At 43.5% G+C, this 27,870-nt stretch overlaps 1 protein-coding gene across 1 annotated transcript in view; it reads right to left on the reverse strand.

Annotated features, from left to right (window-relative positions):
- The window catches only part of LOC138609534 (zinc fingers and homeoboxes protein 2-like), a 120,435-nt gene extending 93,355 nt beyond the window's left edge, over positions 1-27,080 (reverse strand). The window contains exon 1 of the mRNA XM_069682163.1: positions 26,644-27,080. The gene's annotated coding sequence lies outside the window, so the exon portion shown is untranslated. The remainder of the gene's footprint in view (positions 1-26,643) is intronic.
- Between the last annotated feature and the right edge of the window lie 790 nt (positions 27,081-27,870).

Here is a 27,870-nt window from a genome sequence, read left to right on the forward strand (position 1 = left end):
GTTCAAGGTCAATCAATTTGTGCTTCAGGGTTTTGTTGATTTCCATCAGCTCCTGACACCGCTTCTCCAGGTCTGTAACGCGGCGCTCATGGTCGGTTGACCCCTCGAAGTCAGCAACGCGTGTCGGCCAGGGAGGTCGGGACTGCAGCCCTTTTCCTCTGGTCAAAAGAACCACCAACACTCGCTAACACTCTGCACTCTGCTGAGTGGGAAAGGTTACAATCGGCATTCATACCCGGGTCACATGACTCTGCAGTAGACCCGGGTAATTATCGCCTCGGCTCCGAGCGGCATTGATGGCAACACAAAACTCGTGTTGACACGCTAATCTCCGCCCCCTTTCCGGCGCGATGCTACGCTCCGACGGTAACTTCTGCGACTCCTCGTCATCTCAGCTACAAACTCCGCCCGTCTCCGTCCGAGCAGCGCTTGAACATCGTTCCAAATTTGTTGAGTTTGATAAACAGACTGAATGAGTAACAGATACACTAAAGACCTAACCACCGTAACATCTTCACTGGTTACTAACCCTGTCTGCGGCGCGTTTGTGACGTCAGACGTCAGAAAGAGACTGACAGGAGGATACTTCACTGGCAATGGGAAAAGAGACAATCAGCATCTATAAGCGGGTCTTCCCGGGTCTTAAAAACCTGCGTCAACACGCTGTTTTTGGTGGGAAAGGGATATATGTGTAGTTTTGAGTCCAGTGGGTTTGGGACGTTGCTGATGCGAACATTAAAGCCACTAGCCATGCCAGTGAGACTGTTAGCGTCGTGATCTCCTTCAGTAAGAAAGGCGACTTTACCGTCTTTCTTGGGGGCTGGTTTTTGGGGTTGTAGGTTTAGTTTTCTTCCAGAGCTGCTCAGAATAGAACGTTTGTGGTGCAAGTTTGGATTATAAGTAACGTTTTAGCGAGGATGTAGCGGAGCTTTCCAGAAAAAGCGTCTAATCCATGCGGTGCTCACTGGCGCCCGAGAGCTTACGTAGAGGTTTATCATGTTCTGTCTCGCTTATTATCTCCTCACCCGACATAAAACATAAAGCAGCAACAAATAACTGATAAACAAATAGAAAAGATTAGCAGCACAGTCAGTATTTGATTGATTTATGTGCACATACATGTGTCATAACACACACGCCTGCACAAGCTCATGAGGTGGGACCAGTTTGGGGGTTAAAACATCGTCACATTAACATTCTTATAACAATGTGGCAAACCCTAAAATAGAAGTAATATAAGGAAACTAATATTTGCCTGAATGATGATTAAATATGTCGTTTTTCATTTAAAGTAAAGATGTAGACTTGATCCAAAACACTGAAGCTTTTTGCTCAAATTAAAGATAAATATGGATAAAAATGTGACAGATTTACAGAATAAAACATTTTACACTTATCATTAGAGCTGCTTTTTTCTGCCTGTCCAGTCGATGAAAAGACGATAAAGAAAGTAAAGAACAGAAGGTGTAACGTGTGTACCATCTAAATTATTCAAACTCCAAAAATGTCATTTAAAAATGGGGAAAATATCACACATATTTTGTGCGCATGAAGAACATGTGCACACCTTTGTCTAACCTGAACATAAAGACCGACACATGTACAAACAGGACGACACACTCCGAGCGCCTCTCTGAGCTCCATCTGCACTTTCTGACTCCGACAATGACCGCTGCTGAATAACACAGAACACAGATTTCATTACTGATGTGGACGGCGGTAAATTCCTGCGCGGTTATTGATGCAGGAAACCTCAGATCCCGTGTTAGTGAGGACTCAATATGTCAGGATGACCGGTGCTCGACCGAGCTAATAACAGGCCGGGACAAAGGAACCACGAGCTGAATAAAGACGAGGAGGGGGAAAAAAACGTCTTCCCCACCTGCTGAGAAAGTAATAAAAACAGACACAACAGCTGTGACGGATCTGGAAACACCGAGTACACACACGCACGCACACACACACACACGCAAAAGAAAGGGATAGTAAAAACATGTAATAAGATTTCATTGATTGTATTAGGACTGTGCAAGTTTGCAAAAGCTCACTATCTAACACAAACACACTCGTATGAAGCGCTCCTCTGTAAGATCAGCTCCACTCTGTAACACCCGACCCCGTCAGTGTGCGTCAGTGTTTATGAAAATATACGTCTTAATAATAACCTGAAAGAGAGAAAGTCTTTTATTTTGAAATGTCCACAATAGAAGCTTAAAATGTCTGTTAAGGATGGATAATGTTGAACACTGTGGGCTTCAACCTGAGCCGTGTTACACCTGTGGTTAAACGGCACGATTATAAACAGGCTGAACCGGCTCCGGTGTGGCTCAGCGGTTGAATCGGCGACCACATGCAGAGGCTACAGTCCTCGATGCGGCGGCCCCGGGCCCTTTGCCGTGTGTCATCCCCGCTCTCTCTTCCCACATTCACGCCACCATCCATCGTCCTCCCTCTTAAATAAAGCCAAAAAAATAATCTTTTAAAAATGAATGAATTAATTAAAAAAATTAAAAACATGCTGAATTAACTATTCAGTGTAACTTCCCTTCACTGATGACACGTTGATCATATCGGCTTTGATAATAAATCAAGCTTGTGTTTGCAGCTTGTTTCTGCTGCCCCCCAGTGGCCATAAAAAAACACACAAGTTCAGTGTTACACTTGGGGGCACACGACTACGGCTGAGCGATTATTGTGACTCATTTTGTGATGTTAAAGGAATATTTTCATTTTCATTGACGGACATATTTATGGTGTTTTTGTTTGGATCTGTACAAACGACGATATTCGATACTGTCTGTGTACGACGCGCAGAACGTCTCTGCAGCGCGGTTTACCTTGTTCGATAACGTGGATTAATTGTTCGTCCCTCAGGACGTGGCCGTTCACCGCAGACGTTTTAAATCAATGTGCTCTTCACACCTGAAACAGCACTCAACACGATCGTAGCCTTGATGAGCAGAGCAGACTTTGTGCTCGGTGTGATTTTCAGCCTCTGGTGGGTGAATTTTAAACCACTTTCTAATGAATGGAAACCAATATTTTCTTAATTCTGTGAACAATTATTCTATTCAACAAAGAATCAGGTTTTTTTGTGTGTATTGAGTTTGTATTAAATTAAAAAGAGGTTTTAAAGATGTTAAATTCAAAGCCTGAAAACGATCTGATGTGAGGATGTGATTCGTGTTAAAGGATATGAAGCGTTGGTGTGTGGACGTTTCGCCGCCTTCAGGATGAGACTGATTTGTCGATCTAAAATCTGACTGAAGTTTTACAACTACAAATGTGCAGAACAAGATAAATAACAGAAGGAAATTCATAATTTAAACAGTAATACATTCTGCTGTGTGTCAGACAGCACGCAGGGCACAGACTGCACCAATACGCCTAATCTGACTTAATCTAAAAACACACAAAACATGGAGAGAAATCTCATTCAACAACTGAATCTATTGATTTAAACTTAAGACTTATTTGGGCTTTACTCTTGGTTAATTTAAGATGTGTTTAGACCTTTTTAAACACAGGATTTAGCGCCCAGGCGCTCAGGACAAACTGTACCACAGGTGCCAGATTATCACGGAAACCCCGTCAGCTGTCAACATCTCTCGCTGCCAGCGTCACCGGCATAAATTCCCGCATGTTCGACGATTTTTTGAGCGATTAGAGCGGCTGTGTGAGGGTTCAAACTCCAGCTCGGGTTTGCTAATGAGCGAACAAACAGCCTCTAATAGGGCTGCGAATGCGTAAACAGACTAATGCGGCTGGTTGAAGTCCGCCTGGTGCAATGTGGTGCTGTTACCAACCAATTACAGGACAAGCATGGCAGAGCTGAGGGCTGGGTGAGGAGGAGGAGGAGGAGGAGGGGGAGGAGGGGGAGGAGGAGGAGGACTCATCACTACCACTGCACATGCTCAGTGCAGCTCTGGAGAAGGGGGTGTGGTGCTGTACATGCAGAGAGAGGGGGGTGAAGCAGGGCGAGGGTGGGTGTTTGACTCCATTCCTCTTTCTCCGTCCTCGGGGGGATCACACGTTGTTTGTACTGTATTTTTGCACCACATGACTTGCAGATTTTTAAACATTTTTCTCCCCTCCCTCCCTCCCTCCCTCCTTCCCTCCTTCCTTCCCTCCCTCCCTCCCTCCCTCCTTCCTTTTGCTGTGTGAGCGGCGTTCTGAGCCAGGCAGGAAAGGCAAAACAGCTGTGGCAGTGCCGAGCAGTTCCCCATTAACCGGGGAATTATGCAAGCAGGAAATTCAAATAAGATGCAGATGAGCGGAGGAGCCAAATACCTCTCCTCTCACCGAGAGGAAGAAACCCGACAGGAGGCTCCGGACTGCAGCCCGGCCCGGCCCGGCCCGGCCCGGCCCGGCCCCGCAGCCCGGACACTCGTATTCCAACAGTTTGTCTCCCCCTGAATGACATTAGTAAAATAAATACCATGATTAATGAATCTACTGTAAGTGCCGCCGCCTCTGACAAAATGCCTCCTGGCACGGAAAGAAGGAGTTTGGCTGTTTAAACACAGAATGTGTAATGTGTTCACACCATTTAATCATCAATGTTTTAATGTGGAGAAATAATTAAATAAAACACACAAAAACCACCACAAGCATCCCCGTCAGCCTCCGTCAGCCTGCGTCTGCAGAAGAAGAGGGAGGCAACAAAAGAAGACAAGCGGAGTTCTTCCTCTGAAATTCTCCAGAAACAGGTTTGGGCTCAGAATAACTCTGGCTTTAATCACAGCGTTCACTAATGTGTTGCTCAACCACAATGTGTGCAAGTTTCTGAAAGAATTAAACAACTTTTCATGTTGACAAACACTCACATGACCTGTATTATGGGGATGTTTGTAGAGCCTCTTTCACACCTGCACTGCGCTCCTGAACAGGTAAGGAGGGGCTGCGTGTGTGAGCGGACGAATGTTTCAGCCCGACTTCATGCAGACTTGTTCCTGCAGCCTCCGAGTAACATGTCCGCTTGAAGTCGGGGTGATCCGATGCGTGAACGCAGCAGGTAACACTCAGGAACAGTCACCACGAGTGAGTGGGCGGGGTCGTGACCTTTATGTCATGTGATCGGTGTGACACGTAACAGGACGATTAAAAACATCCGAGGGGGAAGAAGAAGGATCGTTTAGAAGACGACAGCAGAGACGTCTGCAGACCGGAGAGAGGAAGAGAGTCAGGAGCTTCTGGCTGTGAGGGCGGGTGCCAATCGTCCGCCATCTTGGATTTGTTGTAAACACGACACTGTGACTTTGGCAGCGTACTTTTTACATCATGTCCTGCCTCATGAGACTCCCCCCTGTCCCGCTGTGAGGGACGTGTGTGAAAGGACAACTCTGGAAGATTTCAGGGGCAGGCGGTAGTTTCAAACAAAGGGGGTCAAAGGTTAAATCTGAGGGATCACACAGTAACTAGGTAGTTAGGAAAGCTAACAGAAGACATACCAGCAACATCAAATCATATTAACTTGGTCACATGTTCCTCCAGCCTTCGCTTAGTGTCTCTTAAACTCTTGGTGCGACCAACAGTGTGCAGGAGTACAGACGGGAGACATTTATATATCTGAAGCTGTAACAGGCTGAAACATGGTCAGAAATTATACAGCTAAAAGATAAGGCTGTCTGACAGCAAGGCTGTGGTTGAGATATTCACAAGCGTGTACTCAAACTGGTTCTTTTAGGCGCCTTGATTCTGCTGCTATCCGTCACTAGCAGTTAGCTGCTGATTAGCTTCTCTGTCCTGCCGGCTTCTCCAAAGACGGGTGATGCTGACAGCCATTTACTGCAGGACTATATATAATAAAACCCCACTAAAATAAAAACCCCAACGATCCCTTTAACTAGACATCAAAGCTTCACATCTGGATCCTGTCGACAGAAATTTGGAATAGATGCTTTTTTATTCAAAATCTTTGTACAATAAAAGTGGCTCATTAAGATTTATGAACTGAAGAGCTGCAAGTATTAGTGAAGAAGTCAAAGAGCATCGATTGTTTTCATAATGTTTGAAGCCAATACGTCAACATGTGAAGATTTACTGCTTTTCTTTCTTCTTCTATGAGATGATATAAAACTCGGGCTGTGACGGTAACCGCATCGCCGCATTACTACAGTCATGCCAAACAAGGGGTGGCAGTGATCGTTGCCTACTTATAATCGCAGGTTTAATAAATGAACTGAAACTGAAATAAGTGGAAACTTAAAAGTAGAGGGTCCAACATTCACTCAAACGCCACGCGTCACATTTACTGGTCGCTGTGGCGGCACGGAGAGAACAGGACCTAAATGCTGTCAGGTGTCAAGTTTGCAGAACAAAAATCAGGAGACGCAGCAGCGAGACACTTCTCCGTCGATCCCAAAGAGAGCGGAAGAAAAAGTCAAACTGAACGTATGTTGCAGCGGCGGGAGGAAGAAGGTAAACAATCAGCACTGATATGTGCGTGTGGAGCCACAGCAGCGCAGAGTCTCCGACCTGCAGTCGAGCAGGACGAGGGACACAGATGCGGTTAGAAAAAGGAGCACCGTGACGGGCCTTTATGAAACATTGTGGGTTGTTAGTGGGAGAAAAGAAGTTCACTAAATCACCAGGATAATGGGTACGTTCATCGATAATGGATACAATTGGTAGTCGCAGCTTAACTTCGGATTATGTCAACATAATGGAAAAGCTCACTTAGATGTCATTAAACCAAGTTTTAAATGGAACAATAAGAATGTTACACGTGAACCAAACATGATTCCCGTCTCCCACCTGGTCCGTGTTACAAACATTACAGAGCATCTGATTCCCATCCAGCCTTTATAAACACAATGATAGAGGGATCATGTTGTTGGGAAACATCTTGCTAATAGCTGGCTTTCATTTCTGCTTTCATGCAACAAATTTACTGGAATATAAACAGTGTAAATTGGAAAAGACGGAGCAGCATGAAAACAATCCTTTAACAGCTCTGCCGACGCAAACATGCGAGCGACAACATGACGTTTTCCCCGCGACCTCTGACGACCTCTCGTCATGTTTACTTGCTCAATTAGATTTTCCAGCTTTTTCCTCCCGTTGTCTTCGCTGCATTGGGACTTTAAAAAGCAGCCAACATCCCAGAAGACGCAGCCCAACTTATCTTTATTATCCCCCGCTGTACGATGAAGCGCGGTCTAATAATAGCTGTGTAGAAAAGTAGCCTAAAGCCGCACATTCAGCCCGGTTTGGATGCAGAACGTTCAGCACTCAAAACCATATTTCCTGCCTCATATACTTTAATGTCACTTCTTTTTATAGGCCATAATGTAGCAGCACTACTACATGTGTGTTCGTGTGTGTGTATGTGTGTGTGGCGGCTTTAATATGGCTGCACAGAAGCTTACAAGAGCTAATACAGAACAACGTCCCGAGCTGCAGAATAATTATCCTGAAATGTTGTGGGTGAAACCAGGCAGGACTGAAGACGGAGCTGTCGGTAAGGATCACAGTGACACACACACACACACACACACACACACATAGTTTAACAGCATGAGAGCGCTCTGATAGGCCAGAGAGCAGCAGGGAGTGAGGATGGAAAAGCAGCCAATGAGGAGAGAGAATCTGTGGTCAGCCTACGGCGATCAGCCAATAGAAACGCGGTTCTGGCTCCCAGGAGGCGGGGCCTGCGAGTTCTGCCTTCCTTGTTTTGTGTTTTTGGCTCGGACAGGGAGCCACATTCCTGCCGTTCCCCCTGCTCCATTCCTGGGCTGGTGGCTGGGTTCAAGAGGTGAAACAAGGAACTGTGGGAAACTAAGGAGGGGGTTTGGAGGAGCAGGGTGGGGGGGCAGATAAGGAGGAGCAGGGGGGGCAGAAGTGGCACGAACATGTGTGTTTGAAACCTTGAGGAAAGGTAGCCAGGTGGAAAGTGGTGCCAGAGAAGAAATCATGAATCAGAGGGCAGAGTCACTTCCTGTTAGATCCTGCCATCACAAACCTTCCTCAGGTCGGACCTGGAAACACCTTTCAAGACCTTCCATCGTCGCTCCGCACAGTTTGGTTGTAATAACTCATAAATCAATCAAATCTCACTTTTGTGAAATTTCCAAACTTGACATCACTGACATCAGGGCTGCACGAAAACAGGTGTACACTCGCGCCAGGTCACGTGAGTTAAACTCGAGACCGGCTGGAGCTGTGTCATGCTTCTGCAAAGAAAGACACAAACGTTCTGCCAAGTTGGACAGAGAAGGGTGTTGTGGGTGATGTAGTTCGCAGAGACGTTCAGAGGAGCCAGGACTCCAAAGTACAACAACAAGCAGTATGATTGATAAAGTGTCTTAACCAAGGTGATTGAAAACAGAAGACGTGTGCTTACGTTGTACAGGTAGAGAAGACAAGAAGCCGCTTGTTGTTCGTCTTCACGCGACACCTGTGCAACGACCTCACTTGTGACTCGTAAATCTTCAGGAACCAATATGATGTTCAGAGAGAGAGCGAAGAAACTACCTCACAAGGAGCCGAGTGACACATCCAATCAGGATGAAGTGTTTTCGAGCTACAGTCCATTATATCCAAACCCTCACCAAACCTGTTTTATCTGCCAGGTGAATCTCTCCTTTTCTTGCTATGTGCTTGAGTTTTGTAATCTGGTGTCTGTGGTGACGTGTAAGTGTTTTTATTATCAAACACCGACCAGCCACAACATTATGACCGGTCGAGTGTAAAACATTGATCATCTGCTTACAATGGTCCCGTCAGTGGGTGAGATATGTTAGACAGCAAGTGAACATTTTGTCCTCGAAGTTGAAGCAGGAAAAATGGGCAAGAGTAAGAACGTGAGCGACCCGATCGGGTCAGAGCATCTCCAAACCTGCAGCTCCTGTGGGGTGTTCCCGGCCTGCAGCGGTCACTACCTACCAGAAGTGGTCCAATGAAAGAGAACCAGTGACCCGGCGACAGGTTCATGATGCACGTGGTGATTAAAGGCTGGCCCGCGTCGTCCGATCCAACAGAGCAGCTACTGAAGCTCAAACTGCTGAAAAAAGTTGATGCTGGTTCTGATAGGAAGGTGTCAGAACACACAGAGCAGCGCAGCTTGTTGTTGACCCCTGTCCACCACCGAGAGCGCCTACAATGGACACGTGGGCATCAGAGCTGGACCACGGAGCGATGGAAGAAGTCGGCCTGGTCTGATGAATCACGTTTTCTTTTACACCATGTGGATGGCCAGGAGCGTGTGCGTCGCTTACCTGGGGACGACATGGCACCAGGATGCACTATGGGAAGATGGCGGTGTAATGCTTTGGGCGACGTTCTGCTGGGAAACCTTGGGTCCTGCCGTTCATGTGGATGTTACTTTGACACGTACCACCTCCTAAACATTGCTGCAGACCAAGTCCACCCCTTCATGGAAACAGTGTTCCCTAATGGCAGTGACCTCTTTCAGCCACACTGCAAACATGGTTGGTTTGAGGAACGGCGAGTTCAAGGTGTCGACTCGGCCTCCAGATTCCCCAGATCTCAATCCAGTCGAGCGTCCGTCGGATGTGCTGGACAAACAAGTCTGATCCATGGAGGCCCCACCTCGCAGCTTACAGGACTTAAAGGATCTGCTGCTCACGTCTCCAGGTACCTCAGCACACCTTCAGAGGTCTGGTGGAGTCCATGCACACAATATGAGGCAGGTGGTCGTAATGTTATGGCTGACTGGTGTATAATATCACCTAGAGATAGACGGGAAGGTCATGTCGGTGCTCGCTGAGGGATGAAGAAAGCCACTGAGACGTTTATGCCAATACAGATGAATCTGACGCTGTACTCAACAGATAATATCCAGCGTGCACGTGTCCTGGTCAGACTCCATCAGGACTGGACTTGCATATTTAACTGAGCATTACAATAATTACTTCATCCCTCAGACTGCTGTGGAGAGCAGCTCATCTCACCTGACCTTATTGGTTTAACATCTAAGGGACTACAGACTTTAACATAAAGACAAACGATCGATTACTATATTTAAGAAAATACGGGGGATATGTTTGAGCTCCAGTTCGGGACAGAGCATACGAAGAAACCCATACCCTCAACTTTAGAGAGTTCAAAGGTCAAGGTCAGAGCACCAATCAGACAAGGAAGAGAGAAGTGAGAGGAAACTGGAGGAGAGGGTTTCTTTTTTTTATTTTCCCTGCAGGACGGAGGGGACGGGGGAGAAACTGGAGAAGGGAGGATGATTGAGGAGGAAGAAGACGAGGACGTGAGGTACTTCTTCAGCAGATGAGTTTTCAGCCTCCGACACTCAGGCGAGAGTGACTGTGCTGTTCTGACTGGAGAGGGAAGGTCATTTCAGATCCGAGCAGCCGAGAGGAAGAGGAGGAGGATGACTGATGAAGAAAAGTCAGGATACAGACGGATACAGATCAGGCCTGGGTCGGACCTGTGACATGCAGACATCAATCGTCTGTAGAGCGAATATCTCCCGTCAACTTCAGCGTCTTGATTTATTGTGTGGATGGTTCGATTAGAAACAAGTAACGGCAGAAGAGAAAGTGATCACTGATTCATCTGTTTGTCCAAAAGTACTGACTTAAACAGGAATCAATTATAAGCTGATCGACGACAAATACTTTCCAGTGTATTGTAACCGCAGTATCGACGTCCCGCCCGTTCCTCTACCTGACACACACCTGTACCTTGTGTCCTCGCCGTGTTGGAGCCCTCAGGTGTCCTTGGCGTGTTGGAGCCCTCAGGTGTCCTTGGCGTGTTGGAGCCCTCAGGTGTCCTTGGCGTGTTGGAGCCCTCAGGTGGGCTCAGTCTGCAGCAGAACAGCTTCTTGTGTCGGTCTGAAGCAGATATTCACGCTGATGGAAAGTTCACTGACTGTAGTGTTAGTGTTAGTTACGTCTCCTCTCGCCGTTCCTCCTCTACTCTGCTACTCGGGAACAGAATGCTGCAGGAGCCCCATTTGTCAACAGAGCTGTCAATAGTGAGGCCACGCCCCCTTTTTACAGCATGTTTCGTAATCAAATGAGGAGGAGAAAATTTGCTTCCTGTAAACACTGGCAAAGGCAGGCCTTGTGTACATATGTGGTCATGTGAAACGTGTTGATATGGACGGAGAATGTTTGTGAAACGGAGCTAACAAGTCGTTCTGTTTTCAGACTCTTATTTTGCTTTAAAATTTAATAACCGCTATCAGGCTCAGAAATCCAGCCTCAGAGCGGAAATCACCTAATCTTTCTTTAATCAGACATTTACGAACTGTATCTTTCTGCATCTTCAGCTAAAGAGCAAAAAACAGCAGCATTTAAGTCTAACTGAAGGATTACTCAGTGATTTGGGTTTTGGTGCAGATTAGTATCTTACACTGAGCAGGATGTGATGTAATCAGCCGCCAAACCGGCTCAGTTTGGTCACATCTGGTAGATTTCTCTTCCTCTCTGGCAATTCTGTCATTTTGGCAAGAAATCAACCAACCAGATGTCCCCATGTCCTCGTAAAAAAAAGACTGACACGAAATTAATTTGGCTATTAAAAGAGCAAGGAGTGGCTGCTGAATTTGGAAAACCGTCTGCTGCTGCGACTGGCTGAGAGAGACAGCCGATCGTTTCCTGTGCTGGTGATGATGAGTCAGGCAGAGAAATGGCAGGATGGCGCAAGCCCTTTGCCGCCAACGCCTAAAAATAGTCCCTGTGGTTCACGCCTTGTCTACACTTCACCAAAACCTGGAACTTTCTACCACATTAAAAAGTAAATTGGGAAACTAACGAGTTTGACTGCTCCGTGCCCGAGTTTATACCTCTGTGTGTGTCTGTGTACCGTCTGACAGCAGCCACACACACCACAGCCCGGACAGGAACAAAAGGCATTAAAGATAGAAAACGTCTCTGTGTTTGAGCTTTCTGTCCAAGTTCAGGTTTTGTTTCCTCCCACATCTTTCCTGTAACCTCCCACTGTATATACACACCGGCTAATGAAGCAGAAAGGCTGTAAAAATAAAGAAACGTTGCCTGCGAGGCTGCAGAAACGTTCAAGTTCTTTTAAGTTGAACTTTTCCTGTTTCATCTCCACTGTGTATATTATGAATTTAAGCCAAAATACCACTTATAAATATTTAAACCAGACTTCAAAAGGAGGCAGTTAAAAAAAGGCTTTATGGGAAATTAAATTTAAGGTATCTCTTGAGATTTACGCCATCAGACGAAACAAAGCTCAGATGTTTTAGTGGGGAAAAAAAAATTCTTTGCTCTTATTTTGAAGGGCATTCACTTCCTTTCAGTGTCAAATTGTACATTGTCATGCTCCGAAATAAAAGAGAAAAACAGTGTGCTTTAATTGCTTTTTATCCACTCACACACCCTACAAACACACAACGCTAAAAATACACGTTTTTGTGGGAGTCAGTAACCGTGACACCGCTCCACCAGACTCCATTGACAAAAACAGTAATTTTACCTCTCAGAACACAGGAGCTGCTGCTCCCCGACTGCCTGCTTTGTTTGTGTTCATGTGTGACTTTTGTGAAAGGAACGGTTAAATTTAATCAAACCCAAATTTTATCTATGACAAAGTAACACAAACAAAGTAACAGATGGAGGCAGAGGTAGACCAGCAACTCGTGGTTCTGCGAGGTAAATTTACTGCTTTTGTCAATTGAGTCTGGTGAGTGAAAGAAGAGAAAAACAGTGTGCTTTAATTGCTCTTTATGCACAACTTCAACCACACTATGCTAAAGATGCACCTTTTTGTTGGAGTCAGTAACCGGTACATTGCTCCCTGCAAACCCACCAGACTCCATTGACAAAAGACAAGAGTTTAGAGGCAGAGGAAGATCAGCAACTCTTTGTTCTGCAGGGTAAATGTCCGGCTTTCTGGTGACAGCGTCCTACTCTGAAAACTAAAATAAAAAAACAAGACCAATGTGCTTTAATTGCTCTTTATCCAGACGCACACCTTACAAACACTCTACGCTAGGTGCACAAACTCAGCGTGAAATATTAATGTGGATGTTAGGTAGCAAGCGGTGGGGGCTTGACTCTGCGCACACACCCAGAGTCTGTCTGTTCACATTTCTGTAACAGCGGCTCTGCAGACGGAGAAAGAGGTCACTATGACAAATACCGGCAGTACACTGACCTGCATACGGTACCACTCTGCAGGGTGGGAGCTGGGAAAAGAAAAATACTGTGCCCTGCTGGTTCCAAACACAGCTCCTCACACAAAGACCCAGCTTCTCTTCATGTAATAATTACTTTATATCAACTACATTCAAAGTCGGAGAAAATAATGTTTTCATCAGAAATAAATGGGACTGAAATGCAGACAGTTGTTTAACAGAACAAACCGCGTCTTCTACCTTGAAAGAACATTCAATTCTGAATCAATTTTCTTTTCAATGACACGTCGAGTGAAAGAAAACTGAAATCACCGCTCTGTGTTTCTAAAAAAAATAACATTAATACAGAGACGGCTCAGATAGTCTCACATTCTCGTCGCTCCAGACAGAAAGCGAATCAATAGGCTGTAAACACAAGTAGTCTGAGGATGACATTCAAGCACAATATGGCTCTAACGCCTGTTTAGTGTCGCAGTGACTTCAACAAGTCCAATGCTGAACTTTACATCAAAACTAATGACACAGTTATCATCATCAGAAACATCCGTTAGGTCCTGAAAGATATTGCTTGATGCGAAAGAAACGTCCACTAAAAGTTCTCGTTGTTTCCACTGACAGCCGTGTGTGTGTGTGACAACATTACAGACAGGATCCCTACAGAGACGGACCTTTTTGTTGAGGAGTAATGTCCTTTTTTCGAACCCATACAGCTCTCCTCAAAGCCACCAGACTCCATTGACAAAAACAGTCATTTTACCTCGAAGGAAACCGAAGACGCTGGTCTACTGCTGCCTCGGTCTGTACGCTTGTTTGTGACTTTGGTGTTTTGAATGTGTAGTTCAGAGCCAACACAATGTTTGTGTAACACTCAATAACACACACAAAAACTACACGGTTAAGGCAGCAGTGAATGTGAAACTCATGAGTTCTGGAAGGTAAATTACCGTTTTTGTTAAAGGAGTTTGGTGGCGTTGAAGAGAGCGATGCAACGGCAAACAGTCATCTTCCTCTGTTACAAAAAGGTCTGTCTCTGTAGGGATCCTTCCTGTGATGTTCTCACACACAGAAGAACAATCTGAGCCTGTCAGTGGAAACAACAAGAACTTTTAGTGGACGACCTTTGACCCATCAAGGATTATGTTGCAGCCATTACAGCCTGTTTCACTGCTGCAGACTGAAGACATCTGCTGGAGCAACCTGCACGCAAAACGAGACTTTGGTGTAAGCTCTGCACCCAGTAACTCCAGGAACTGCATCATATGAGAGCCGGCCTACACAAACTCAAGTGGCACGATGAAGTCCTGATGAAGACGAGTCGTTGATTGAGACCTGACTTGGTTCTTTATTTTCAGGCTCTTTCTGTTCCACATCTTGGCCCCTGAGGAAGCACAACTAATCTCCCTTTTCTTACATGCATTAAAAAATAAAGGTCTACATTTTTTTGTAATATTTAACACATCTTTGAAAGCAGGTTTAAAGTGTCTGCAGTGTTGATGTTTTCATTGACCCTGTATAGATTTTCCTGCTGGCTCAGGGATTCAAACCATCACCTCTCTGATCGCAGCACATTCGCGTTTAATCCACTCCTGTTGACGGACAGAGTCCTAATCAGGGATGCTGCAGCTCCAACTGATCGGGTTACGTGATTGATCGTCTAACTGCAGCATCGGTTTTCATCCCAACTTGATATTATTTCTGACTTCACAACAACTTCCTGTCTAAAAAAGGCAGACGGGGCAGTTTGGTAAGCAGAGAAACGCCTTCCCGGCCTGCGTCTGAAACAGATTCTTTCATTAGAGATGAATAAGCCTCCGTCAGGGAGTATCACATTCAGCACGTTTGGTGCGGCGGTGGCAGCGAGGTTTTGTTCAGAGTGAAGGGACAGTGTGAGTAATGTCTGCCCTGATGATGCCCTCTTTTAGTTACACTGGGGTAACACAGGGGGCAAAAGCAAGGGACTAACAATAGAGTTTTTTAATTAATCACCCAATGGATGTCCTGAAGATATTTAAATGAAGGGAAGCTGAGTATTTCACCAGACTTCTTCCTCTTAAGCCTCTTTCACACATGAGCTCCGGACATTTTCAGGACGTTGAGATCCTGAAAATGTCTGGAGTTGACTTTCCCACATGTCCCACACAGAGGGGGATTGTGAGAGTTCTCACAACTTGAAATATAGGCTCGGTATAGGTTAGGTGGGCACCTGAGCAGAGCGTGCAGGAGGACGAGTCTGCAGATATAGTGGCTGTTTCTGCATTAAAATCACTACAGCATGTATCCGACTTCAATGAGCAAATATTCAATAATGTAATTTAAGATAAAAGCTAATGACCACACGGACCAACATTGGGTTCACGCTTGGAGGCAATGACTTTATACTCTTATCTCTGATGTAACTACTGGAGTAGTGAACAATGTTTTCATTTGATAAGAACATTACGGGATAAAAACAGGAAAGAGAAGAGTTACAGCTTGTAAAAAAACTTTAGATGAAAAACATTTGGGATGCTCGTTTCTCTGCGTCTATGGTATAAGCCAGGTAATGTCCTTGGAGGAACTTTCAGACTCAACAGAAGCAACTGTCCAATGCTGCGTGTCTGATGTTCTGGCCTCCAGGTCAGGGGTAGATTCAGACACCTCATGGACATTATCCTTTACATTTATCACAAGCATCGGGGAACACCAGTGTCACGGACTCCTTGGTTTCTTACCGTACGTGGTATCAGAAGTGTTACTGTTAAAATTAGTAGTCAGAGTGGTATTACGGATTACGTATCAGCGTGCTTTGGTGTATGCAGTTAAAACAGTCCGCGTGGAGAGCAAAAGGGGCGGAACAAAAGTCTGATCTCGCTAATCGTTGGTTTAACTAGAGGCCCTGAAAGTTGGCCGTCGCTCCCAGAGGCTAATCTTTGTCAGATGATGACCGAACAAGTTTTGATCTCATCCTCTGCTCAAAGGTAAAATAGCTCCCGGACCTCTTCGTCCTCCCAACTAGCAGGATTTTCTAGTTGCAAGAGAGCCACTAACTTCTTTGAGTTAATTGCTAACTGTTTTTCGATTGCACACATAAATCTTTCTCACATACCTTTCCTGTCCTTCCAGCCTGACCATTTTTCTACCTTTTACGTACAACACAGAGGTGCAATAATGGTCCCCAAGTCTGCCTTCAACGAGCTCTGTGAAAGTAAAAATTTGAAACCTTCCTTGGGTTGGAAACTTGGCGCTTTCTGTGTCTCAGAGCAACGTTGCCAAGAAACCATTTCCTATTTACACCAAGTGTGTGTGTTTGGAGGCTGAGAGCTCCAGTTTCCTACGATTCCTGAAGTTGGAAAGCAGCAGGACGTCAGGATGAGGCTAATTCAATCAGCTCGGAATGAAAATAGAAACGATGATGCTTTTCCCAAATATGAGAGGTTATTCAGTTTGACAGGGACGTGACTAAACAGAAGTTACACTAAAAAAGAAGAGAACTTTCTCACTGAGGTGAAAGTAAAAACACATCGAGGGAAAGTACAACTATCAACATTTATTTTATGATTTTATTTTATTATTTTAAATCATAGAAAACATCTGTGTGTTGTACAAAGAGCAGCAGAGCTTAAACCAAACAGGGACCAAAGGTAGAGGTCGGTGTCCGGACTGTGACTCACTGGTTTACATTTCTAAATAAGAGTAGAATTTAATAAAATATGTCCAACTCAGGTCACAACCACTTTGTTTCTGGAGATTTATTAATATTAGCAATGTTCTATTAACATAGTTATAATTCATGGTTTATTTTTAAGATACCAAAACTCGCTTGGGAAATAAAAAGTTTTGGAGTGACAGCTGACCCGACCTGCCAGAAAAACTGCAAATAAATCAAAATAAAAACACAGCAGATGAATGAAAACATGTCCCGCAGTAATTTATTAAAAGTATAATAAGTAAGATTTTCCTAGATATAAAATGTAGACTTTAAAAAAAATATAATATCATATAAATTATCACTTATGGACCTCTTTACATGTGTGTTGGTGAGCGTGTGTGCAGACCCTTGTGAGACCCTCCCTCTGCATCTGTTCTGTTGTTTTGCTTTTCAAATTAGCAACTGGGCCCGATTCAGGCTGGCGAACACGGCGATAGAGCGAGGAGTTGGCCTTCTCTCTGTTGGACAGGTAGGTAACCGGCTGTCAGCATGCTAGCGCAACGGTAACCGTGATGCTGTCAGCATTAGCTCGGCGAGGTGGGCGTGTTCTCGCACGAGAGCGTGAGAGTGAGCTTCTGGTGATGACGAGCACAGGAGGAGGAGGGGCCCAGTTTGAATGTGCTGTTGACAAAATGCAATTTATTATATACAACTTATACTTATCCTAGTTATTATACCTTTAACTGAACTTATATATTTATAAGTAAAAAGTGTATAAGAAAAAGGAAGTCCTGTATATTTGCTGGATAATGTTTTCTTGTTTTTTTGGCTGGATTTACTGAAACAGAATACTTCAAATAAAAAATTAATCATTCGCAGGCCTAGATTTACAGTTATGTAATACAGGCTAATCTAAAGTAATGAGTTCAGAAATCCAAAGTAATGAGCTCAGAAGTTATATAATGTTGAATCATGACACAGCAAGAACTGCAGGGCTGCAAAAAAAACAAGTGTTTTCATTATTCATAAATGTTTCGCTTAATTTTGCATGACAATGAAAAGATGATGGTCACAGACTTCAGAGTACAAAGTGACATCTTCAAAACTGCTTGACTGCCAGTTTAAATACCACAAATAGGTCATTTATAATGATATAAAACAGAAAAAAGGATTATACTATTATGAAAAAAGAAGCTATAGAAAGTTATTATTCAATCATGAAAATGTGTCGTCGATCTATGAAGTGTATCTGGACTTCAAATGTGCAGATTGAGATCAAATTGAACCTTTAAAAAATCCAGTAAGTTGAAGTTTATATGAAAATGTTGCTAAATGTAAAAAGATGTGGAAATTTGTTTTCTGTAAAAGAAAGAAAAAATACTTTTTTAACCAAACACTGACGGTTAGCAGCAACTTTACGTAAAATGTGTTCTTCTTTAATTCTCTTATCCTGTTCCGACTTTATTCTCTTACAACTTTATTCTGTTGTAAATGTATTCTCCTTTCTCAGATACTTTTCTTTAATGTCGCCCTAATACCTAATATTCTGTTTTTGCTAAGCATGGAATATTATATCAAATACCCATAAAATATTTCACTATTTTAAGACCAGGGTTGTGGGTTTAACTCGTTGATAGACAAAGGCAAAGTGATTGCTTCCAAGTTATTAACAGTATGTTAAACAATATCCTACTTGGGAGAAAAGCTCATTCAGCACATAAAAAAAAAGATCCTATCTCGCCTTGAAAGCCGTTTGCTCCAAACGGGGACCAGCTGGCAAAGTCTGGACTGGAAACTGTGAATGAGACCCATCTGCATTAAAACACATACAGCTGAAGATCTCTTGAGCAAGGCAGCATCGACTCCCAGAGGAGTTTACCGTGAGACGGGCCTGTGGCGTACGCGGGTGGCCCCCAGGTGTGAACACGAGGAAACATATGAATATCAATGAGGATGCTGATGAAAAAGACAGAACTGTGCGCAGTGAGCTTTTCTTGGGTAAATGAGGGTTTGGAACAAGGTTTAAATTAACGATCCAGACATGAGGGGAGGGGGTTCTTTAACAAATCACAGTTCGAGGGTGGGGAGTTAATCTACGGCGTTTTTTTGTCTGATGAGCCCATCAGTGCTGCTGGTCACTCATGTGTTGAGTAATTTAGAAACACACACACTGCAGACTTTAATGAGAAAATAAGCATTCGTTTCTCTCTTCATGAATAAAAATGACTTCTTGGAGATTTAAGGGAAAAATCTAAATAATATAAACAGTGATAACAAACAAACACAGCATCTGTTTTTGAAGTGTTGCGCTCTAAATATGAAATAACAGGAAAAAAAGTGACACCTACTTTTACCGGATGATTGATGGCAGAAAACAGAAATAAATTCAGCTATTTTCTTAAAGGACATTCAGTAAATTACAGTCGGGCCTGCATATATTTGAGGAGGGAAATTCATATGATAATTTTCTCCCTCCAAAAGACACCTGCAGTATTTTAAAATTCTCTCTTTTAGTCTTCAGGAGAGATCTGCAGGTTTCATCCGGTGTGCACCATCAAAACACGAACTGTCTTTAAACCACGGCGTCAAGTTGGCCTTCACTACATCAAGAGAACCATAATATCATTTTATTATTAATTAGTTTGTTGTAATTATTAATCATTTAAGGTGTTTATTCTGTTGTTCCTGCTTCTGAAATTATTTTTTCTGCTTTGACATTTTTGATTTAAAAAACTAAAATCATATAAAGATGTCTCCTTGAGCTCTGAGAGACGTACCGTGATGATATTATAATTATTAAATAAAAATCATTATGCTTCACTTTTTCATTCTCTTTATACAAATCTTTCTTCAGTCAACTAAAATGTGTCGTGTCGTTAAACGTCAGTTTAACTACAACACATTGGTCATTATCTGGTAAAGGTTGCAACTTAAGAATTAATACGTAAATAATATAGTGATTATAATTGTAATTATTTAAAACGACAGAGATAGTTGGTTCTTCACCAAGAGAATGGAGGTAGTGATTTTAGTGTGAGCTGACCACACACTTACTCATCTAGCTGGATAGTGTTCAATGTTTGGCAGAAAGATAAAGCAGGGTGGTCGACAGTAGTCCCTCATTTTTAACACACATCACATCATGAGCTAAAGGTCATTATTATAATTACAGCATCTGTTAGCTTATTTTTTAGCTAACTAAACTTTACCCGCAGAGACCAAAAGCCCTTTTTACATTGTGGTGACGCCACAGCGCCGAAATAAAGCTGCACTGTCACACCGCCTACAGTGGACCGAGCCATGGTGGCGTGAAGCCGTCCCAGTGCGTGTCTTTTCATTGCGTTCCGGCACAACAAGGCGCTGTTCCGCCCTGCCGGCTCCGCTGTTTACGTAGCGAATGAGCAGCCGAGGTCAGAATCAGAGCAGCTAACATTGGCGTAGTACGTAACTTTACCATTTCTAGCCAAAGTGAGACTGAGAACTGCTAAAGTACGCTAACATAACTTTACCATGAGCAGCTAACATTGGCCAATGTGTCTCTACCGTTGCTAGCTAAAGTGAGACTGTATGTTAGCTAACGTAACAGTCAGACAGAATGCAAATACTGTTAGCCAACATCACTTCAGCTGCCAAAGAGCTTTGCTAATGTTAGCTAGCATATTGGTACCCTCAGCAGCCAAATTCGTAACTACCAGCAGTGTTGAGTCGTTATTAATTATTAGTAGTGCAAACTCAATTATGCCATTTCTGAACGAGATTCGAGCTGAAAATATTGTTCAATAAGTTGATTTTTTTTATATAGACTTGTTTATTTGTGCCCTTTATTTGTTTCAATAACTTTTCAAATGTCTGTATTTTAAGCTTCAACATGTTTCTCTCGTTAAATCAAACTGCAGATATTTAAGTTTCACAGGCAGCTGTAGGTTTAAGATGTTTATCTGCTCTCCTGCTCAAAGAGGTGTATGTTCCTGATTACACCGATTCTAATCCAAATGATAAAATATCTTTTGTGTTACTAAAAGGAAAATAAGTTGTATTTCCAACAACATTTTAGTAACATAACATGTATTATTTTAATGTGATGCTGCACATTTTCTTTAATTATATTCCAGATCTTTTTACTACACCTGACCTCCCTCTGTGGTTAACACCCTTTATCCCCGCTGATGTAGTTTAAGGCGGGACTGAGTTACAGATCAATGTTTACCTGATTGTCCCTCAGGGGAAACTACGCTAACAGCTCAAAAACAAGGTGACATATTTGTCAGTGATTGGACTGGACAGACACTTCATCATGTGAAGGACGACATGTTTACTGACGGGTTGTTTATGAGTCGCTCGGCGTCCTGCGGAGAGCTTTCTATACCGCTCTCTTTTCTGCAGACGACAGACGTGAAGTCTCACTGTTTTATTTGCATGTTACATTAATATTAATTACTCCACTGAGCTCTCAGCTGACAAGCACGCAACCACAACCGAGCTTGTTTTATCTCGTCTGCAAGAATAACTCATTTGCATTTCTCCTGGATTTTATTCCTTCTGCCTTTGTGTTTAATTTCCATCGGCACACGGATTACATTTAAGAAATTATGATGTACAGTGAGCGAATCAACATCTGTGTCTTGTGTGTGACCGGTGCGTGTTTTCAGAGAGGTCAACGCTGTTTTTTTGGACTGAATCGACTGTTTTCTGCCAGTTTTTAATATCCGAAAATTCAGCCTCCTCCTGCCAATAAAAAATTTCAAACAATTACAAGTATTCAGTGTTTCCCTCAGTTATTCTTGGCAATTTGGAAAGGCCTCTAAAGCAGCAATGTAGGCCACAAAACTCCATAACCAGTAATAGCTCTGTTGTTTTTCCACACTAATATGATAAAGATCAATATTAAGATAAATTTAAGAGATATTTTGATATGCCGAACAGGTTTATAAAGGTACACTTTAACATTTCCGACATTTAAAGTGGTTTCACTCCTCGATTTGCCAGATCTCTACCACACAAGGTTTCTTTTCAGCTCCACTCTGCTTCAAACCAAAAAGCTTCGTGTGGCTTTTGAAGGATTATTAACAGATTTATGTTCAGTGTAATTCAGTATGTAAAGGACTCAGAACTTAAGTAAGATTAATCATATTCCCCAGGTTCGATATCACTGACCACATCTGACGTTTGTATGTTTAAATCCTGTGTTGTGTTTTTTCCTTAACCCAAAAAATCAAACAATCAGAGCGTTGTTCATTTAAGAATAAGGAGAATGTCGTCCTGTACTCGGGCAGGAAAATACCCTAAAAAGAATACCATAAAGCACCAACGAGACGGACATGATCTTAATTGGAACAGAAATAAACGACATGTGCTCTTGTTTTTATAGACTGTACATTTTGAATTTAAATGGGTCATGACAGTTCAGTTCATGAAGTTCACATTATTTTGTTTCGCAGCACTTTACTTGTCAACTACAATAAAAACTATTCTTATAAAGGATATCGGTTAAATGTTTATTTTAAGTCTTTGACTGAAGCTTCTTTAACGTTTATATTTCTGGTTATTTTTATCCTCTATGACAGCAGTCAGAATATCTGATGGACCAATGAGACATTTGGGGACGCCATTTTGGGCTTTGGGAACCACTGATTGACATTTTATAGACTTTGATAAATAATAATAATCCACAGAATATTCTATGATGAAAGTAACCTGTGCTGCAGCCCCAGTTTAGAAACAATCGCCTCGTACCAAGTTTGGCGTTTCTGTCCTGCCGTTTCTTTCGGGTCAACATTTGCACAATACATCTGAAATTAACTTCCACCGGCTGCTATATCAACCGATTTATCAGTCTGGCTCTTATAACTACAGTCACTAAAATGTCACCTCCTGATTAGTACATTTAAAAAGGTGCTAAAAGAGGTAAAGATGGAAACGTGAGGCGGCTATGTGATTGTGTTTGAAAAGATCAAACCTCCAATTTTGGAGAAGAGGACACGACAGGAGAAACAGCCTGTTAGATTGGAAATGAAAAAGAGCTGAGAGGAAGATATTTCTGTTTTGGAGTGGCGCAGATTTTACCGTACATGTGTAGAAGCTTTGTCACAGCACACAGAAATATTGGTGCAGATTATTTGCATGTACGGTAACTTTAAAAAATGGTTTCATGGTGTGTAATGAAAGCTACGATCGTGAATGTTTGCAAGACAAAAACGACTTGCAAACAGATTTCCACATGTAACAAACCCATGATTAGAGATGATGCAACACAAAAAAGAGATTTTTTTCTATTTGTGGGGGAGTCACGGAGTTAAATCTGGTCGAATGGGGATCCCTGGTGTTCACGTTCACACTAAATTCACCCCCGAAACCTCCCAGTCGACGTGGAAGAGGGTTTGATCCAACAGCAGCTGAGTTTCCCCATGAAGAGCTCCAGCTGAGAGGAGGCAGGGCAAACGCTATGACACACACACACACATGCACACACACACAGATTCAGACCAGCCCATGCTCTCTAGTGACTCACCACACACACATGCACACACACACGAGAAATCACCGCCACTTCACTCACTCACACAACCGGGCACGCTCGTACTCTTTCCCAAACACACACCCACACACACAGCCTCTCACTATTTCATAAAGCAGCAATAGCTCTGAAATACATGTGTGTGTGTGTGTGTGTGTGTGTGTGTGTGTGTGTGTGTGTGTGTGTGTGTATGTATGTGTGTGTGTGTGTGTGTGTGTGTGTGTGCGTGAAATAAAAGCAAGATTGAGTATGAAAAAGAAAACTGAATGTGTGTGTAAGATGCAGCTGTCATGCATGCTTTCTGCATGTTTGTGCACGTGTGAAATAACTAGCAGTTTGACAGAGCAACAAAGAGAGTGTGAGTGTGTGTGTGTGTGTGTGTGTGTGTGTGCGTGTTTGTTCCGGCTCATATAGCTGCCACACACCCCTCATGACTGAATGCCACTGAGGGCAACACAAACGCAGAATGGGGTCCATTTCAATCGCCAAAAATAATAATAAAAAACATGCGTAGAGCAATTTTCAGCCGATAAAAACCAATGATGTGAACAGTCTAAACGGTGAAATAAAAGCTGCAGAGTGTGTGTGTTGTGAGTGTGTGTGAGTGTGTGTGTGTGTGTGTGTGTGTGTGTGTGTGTGTGTGTGCGTGTGTGTGTGTGTGTGTGTGTGGGTTGTGGATTGGGGTGACAGGTCAGGTGGCAACAGCAAATCACAGCTGCACTTCCTAGGAAGCGGTAAAATGTGTGTGTCAAAGAAATAGCAGCGTGTCAGAGCAGGAAGAGGGAAAAGCGAGAGTGTGTGGAAGTCTCCCAGCGAGGAAGGGAAAGCGCACGGGAGCTCTGTATGTGTGTGTGTGTGTGTGTGTGTGTGTGTGTGTGTGTGTGTGTGTTGGCGTTTGTGACAAATAAATAGCAGGCAGAGAGCAAGCGAGCGCGCTCTGATTCGGAGACTGGCAGCATGACTGACTGATCCCTGCATCCATATCATAGGATTAAAAAGCCTGACACGGCGGCGATACAATAGCGCCGAAATATGAGACAAAAAAAGTCGGTCAATGGAAAAAGGAAATGTGATTATGAACCAGAACAGGCGAGAGGGAGATAATATTAAAAAATCTGACACACTTTTCAACAAGAGGAGGTGGATGTTAACGCTGTCACCGGGCAGTATAGACGGAAAGAGGAAGAGGAGGAGCTGCTGCCAAATACGAGCCTCTCTGGTGTTTTCCGAGAGCCAAGACACACTTCCGTCACACTGTCAGGGATGTGGTGGAGGGTGAAACCTGCCCAAATTCAGTTTACACACCTGTTCCTCTAAGCCAGACAGAAATCTTCCCCTCTGTACGTCCTTCAAACTCGAATCAAACTGCAGAGAATCAAACCAGGACAGCAAAGAACTCACAAAAACTAAGATTCATCATGTTTATAATGCTTTTTCCTCACTGGGGTCATAGGTCACAAGGGTTTGCTTCCTGTGCCACCTCATCCCTGCATAAGGCCTTGAGCCAGCTTGCGAGGCGCACCTAATTATTCATGATTTTATGTAACATGATTTGGGCAGAAAATTAGGTCAGAGAACATACTGAGAGTGAAACTCATGAACTCGGAAAGGGAAAAGTTTAATCATGAGGAATGAACTAAGAATGTTATTTTGGAAACAGATAAGATTCAAGTTAAGACACACAAAATTCCTAAAATCATAAAAACCTGCACGTTTCTATTCAGACAAAATGACTTCTTTTAAAAGCAAACTCAGTCTGAACAAACCTGCTAATAGTCTATCATGGATTAAAATCAGCCTACACACTCGCTGTTTCAATAGAAACCAGTTAAAACCAGTCTAACATTAAGGTATGAGATAGTCTGCGTCTTTATCAAACCGGATAAAACAAGTCTGCCATAATCTATGACCTTACACTGTCTCAGAAACAAGTTTAAAAATCAAACTGACGGTCTATTCTTTAAATAAAACAGTTTAAAACCAGATTACTGTACATACCAGCCGCCTGTCACTGAGTAAACCAGTTAAAACCAGTCTAACTTCAGGGTAATTTACAGTCAATTTCTTTATAAACCAGTTTACAGTCAGTCTGTTATACTAAAGGACAGTCTATACTTGATATTAAACACTTTAAAACCAGAATATAGTACATACTGGTTGTCTGTTACTGAGTAAACCAGTAGGTAACCAGTCTGCCATTAACTGGCACGACGTCAACGTCTGTTCACCAAACAGGCAACCAGTCCTCTGAACCAAATCCCCGACAGTTCGTTTCAATATAACATTAAACGAGTTAAATAAAACAAACTTAATCGACTCATTTACATCAAATCAAACCAGTTCAGGATTTTAAAACAAAAATCCAACGGTTAATTTTACGGTGAAACTGTTTAATATCAATCTAATCGGCGGTTTGGTTCAACCAGCAACGTATGTTTCACCAACGGTCCGTATCTACACAAAACAGGCATAAAAGCGACTCTAACGCTAAAGACAGCTCCTTTAAACACAGAAACCACTTAAAAACCGAACAACCATATTATCTACCGGTCAGTTTCTGTAAAAAACAGTTAAAAACCAGTCTGCCGCCAGCAGCCAGTGTGTTTCTATACAGCCCGCTGACGGCGGCTTCACCTCAGATGACCCAAGCAGCCAGACTGGCTGTCTGCTAGCTCGCCCCGTTTGAACCTCACATACAGCGGGCAACAACAACACTTGAACCGACACTACTAAACAAACTGTCACTCGCTCTGCCGCCACCGTGTCACGAACAAAATACACCGGGAGTATTTTCTACACGGCTCGGCGGAGTAACACTGACTCTGGAGGGGGAAGAAGGGGAGAGGGAGCCAGCCAAAACAAATGCGTTTCCCGACATGAAAGATCCAGAGACGGGCAGCCACGTTTCGTGCTGCTGTGTGCGGGGAAAGGCTAAAGCTAACGCACTTAGCTTCACCGGGTCCATTGACAGGGGGCTAACTGGCTAAGGGCTAGCTCCGTTGGCTAATAAATTTATTATGTGCACTTTCACCGGGGGTGGAGGGGGGACGGCAAAAGTTGGCCACCACAAAAAACAACCTGAACCGGATGACATTCACTTGTCAGACAACTATCCTCAAATATCACCCGAGAGCAGTCGCGCAGCAACTAAAGTTGCCTGACAGCCAGGTATCTAACTGTTTTAATTCCAGTTTGGCTGCCGTGGAGGTTTGCTGGGTGATAGCAAGGTGATTCCCCCTCAGAGAGCCTGTGATGGAGGGGACGAGCGCTAGCAGCAGCAGCCTGGGCAGAGACAGCCAGCCAGCCAGGCGGCTAGTCTGCCTGCAACCAAGCCGCTTTAATAACTTCACTTTTGCGGTCACTTTGGTCAAAATTTCTCTCCAGGAGTTAAATAAATAAGAAGTTTCCCTTGTGTCCTACCTGTGAGCGGTCTCTGGGTGCAGGGTGCGACAGCCTGGAAGTTGATTATTCCCAGATATCCAGAGTGGTGCGGTGCGGGGCGCATATAGCTAGCGCTGGGTACAGTAAAGATTGTAGCATAGCTAACCTAAAGACAACAGTAGAGAGGAGAAAAAAAAACCTCCTCGTTGCTCATAGGGGGGATCGACGACAAAAACCACATGATCTTTTACGTCAGCATATATTTGCATAGGATGCCAAATTTATGTTTCGCGTGCAGGTGACGTGAAAATGTACAGAAAAGTTTGATTATGCTGCAGCCGGACGCTGGCACGGCTGCTCGGGTTGCGGTGGAGAGGCGCAGGCATGTTGCAGCCACGCACCCCTGTCCCCCTCCTGCAGCCCTGATCTGCACCGGTCTGCAGATTCACGACTTACAGCATGGGAGGCTGCTACTACACATCACTGTAACCGTCCTATATGTGCGTGTAGGGACTAACAGCACACCTTTAGTGCTCTATATTTAGTTTTTAGCACTTTATTACGTGCAAAGACACTTTAATCCGCAGTGGAGTTACCATGCTGCCTCTGCTACATTCCTCATGACACTTATAGTTTTATGTAAAGCATCATCTCCCTTTTATTTTTATTTTTAACAATAACTGTAAAATATGTTTTTAAAGCCTTTTACAGTCAAAAGAAAATATTCTCGATAATTTAAATAAAATGCATGTTATGATAACGTAAAAAAGCCGGTTTGTTGGTTTCCTCAGAACACCTGTTTGATCCTGGAGCTGACCTCACAAACAGCAGCCCGCAGCAGCATCAGCCTGAGAGCAGCTCGTGGTCCAGCAGCGTCTATAGAAGTGTATAACGGTTCTTCCGGCGGGAGAGAGAGGTGTGTGTGATGGAGTGGAAGTTAAAGTTTCCCCTGTTCGGTGGATTGCTGTCTGCATTTAATCAGGCTCATGTATTTTTGATAAATGTGCTTGTTGGAGTTGATCAGATTCAGTAAATGTTGAAACATCCACACACAGGTCTGTGAAAAGATGACAGAGGGCGACACCTACAGGAGCACCTGGGAACTGCCCCCTGTATCTCTGTATGACATTTTATATTTAGTTTAGGACTTTTAACTGATTTAATGACCTGATGTTTGTAGTGAAATGTTTGAATCACAACATAATGACAGGAAGCTCCTCCGTAAAGTTTTTCTGTAGTTGATTTTGCTCCCTTAAATCTTGGCTT

Source organism: Semicossyphus pulcher, unplaced genomic scaffold, assembly GCF_022749685.1.
Source record: "Semicossyphus pulcher isolate SPU_LCO1_2020_fin unplaced genomic scaffold, fSemPul1.0.p SCAF_5, whole genome shotgun sequence".
Lineage (NCBI taxonomy): Eukaryota > Metazoa > Chordata > Actinopteri > Labriformes > Labridae > Semicossyphus > Semicossyphus pulcher.